Here is a 1,998-nt window from a genome sequence, read left to right on the forward strand (position 1 = left end):
GTTTGTTTAAATCCTGAAGTTCTAGCTTTGAAGAATTGGGACTCTCAGAGTGACTTTGACATTCAATAATCTTCCCTGTAGTCTTATTTAAGAGATCAGGGATATCCTTCTACAGAATCTGGTGGTTAGATTTCAGTTTAACTTAGCATTGGAGAAGGAAATGGCAACCCACTCCAGTATTCTTGCTTGGAAAATCCCATGGATGGAGGAGCCTGGCAGGTTACAGTCCATGGAGCTGCAAAGAGTCGGACATGACTGAGCCACTTCACTTTCACTTTAACTTACCATTAGACTATACTTGAATGGTAATGCTTCAAATGAATATAATCTATATTAGAAGGAGACCTGGGGTTGGAGAACAGCATGATTCCATAGAGATTAGTGTTTTAGACATGGACCCAACCTGATTAGAGATAAAATGATTGAACATTAAGGATGTGTTTGTTGTCCCTGTGTTAATAGGATTTGCAGATCAAGGTGGTGGTGGGGAAAGTGGGAAATGGATTGGTCCATTTCTGCATGCTGGGGCATGGGATAGCTCAGTAAAGGAAGTAAAATGAAAGTACAACTTGCACTTTAAAAATCTCAAATTTTGTAGGTCTTCCAATTTATTGCCCCTTCCTTGGTACTAGCTGTAAAAATCTAGTATGAAATGGAACTTTTCTAAGACGAGGAATTTGTAATTTTTTTCTTTTTTTGCCACACTGGAGCTTGTGGAATCTTAGTTCCCCAACCAGGGATTGAACCCTCGGCCCATGGCAGTGAAAGCCTGAGCCCTAACCACTGGACTGCCAGGGAATTCCCCAGTGCCTTGTTGAATAATTACTATCATTCATGAAGTTACTGTGTATTACTACTATCCCCATTTCACAGATTGGGAAAAGGAGGCACAGAAATACTAAGGAACCTTGCTTGTTTGCTAAGTCGCTTCAGTCGTGTCCGACTCTGTGAGACCCCATAGACGGCAGCCCACAAGGCTCTGCCGTCCCTGGGATTCTCCAGGCAAGAGTACTGGAGTGGGTTGCCATTTCCTTCTCCAGTGCATGAAAGGAAAAAAGGAAAGTGAACTCGTTCAGTCGCATCCGACTCTTAGCGACCCCATGGACTGCAGCCTACCAGGCTCCTCCCATGTAGGCTGCTCCGTCCTGGGATGTTCCAGGCAAGAGTACTGGAGTGGGGTGCCATTGCCTTCTCCGACTAAGGAACCTAGGCAAGTGTAGATCTGCGATTCAGGACAGCTTCAGAAGAGGCTGGGTAACATATGTTCTGTTCACAGTGACCCTGCATGAAAAAGGGCAGGAGGAGCTGGAGACAGAATTTAACTTTCCCTGTAGAGGTATGTATGTGAGGATTAGGAGAGAGCAACGACACTTGGAGTTTTCTCTGAATTGAGACACCCCAACAGGAGAAGGCAATGGCACCCCCTCCAGTACTCTTACTTGGAAAATCCCTTGGACAGAGGAGCCTCGTAGGCTGCAGTCCATGGGGTCGCTAAAGAGTCAGACACGACTGAGCGACTTCACTTTCACTTTTCACTTTCATGCATTGGAGAAGGAAATGGCAACCCCCTCCAGTGTTCTTGCCTGGAGAATCCCAGGGACCGCGGAGCCTCTGGGCTGCCATCTATGGGGTCGCTCAGAGTCGGACACGACTGAAGTAACTTAGCAGTAACAGTGCCTACAGTACAGATTGAGACTAACGATTATGAAGCTCTTGGTAGAATGTAGGGCCTGTGAGTGCCACCTTCTGGAATGAAAGATAATGTCACTGTGCCAGTGACCCAGGTGGCAAACAAGGCACATCATATTTGGATAACAAGGAGCTAGAACAGCAACTTCATTAGTTGGCAAAATGAGAATACAAAAAGATCTCAATAGGCTGGAATGATACACTTCACCTTAGAAGTTCGATAGTAGTAAGTGTAAGATTGTATCTTTGGACTTGCAAAACCAATTCTTCACGTATAAAGTTGGAAAAATGTAGAATGTCTAGAAGCAG

This window comes from Giraffa tippelskirchi, chromosome 5 (assembly GCF_054371585.1).
Source record: "Giraffa tippelskirchi isolate mGirTip1 chromosome 5, T2T-mGirTip1v1.2.pri, whole genome shotgun sequence".
Taxonomy (NCBI): Eukaryota; Metazoa; Chordata; class Mammalia; order Artiodactyla; family Giraffidae; genus Giraffa; species Giraffa tippelskirchi.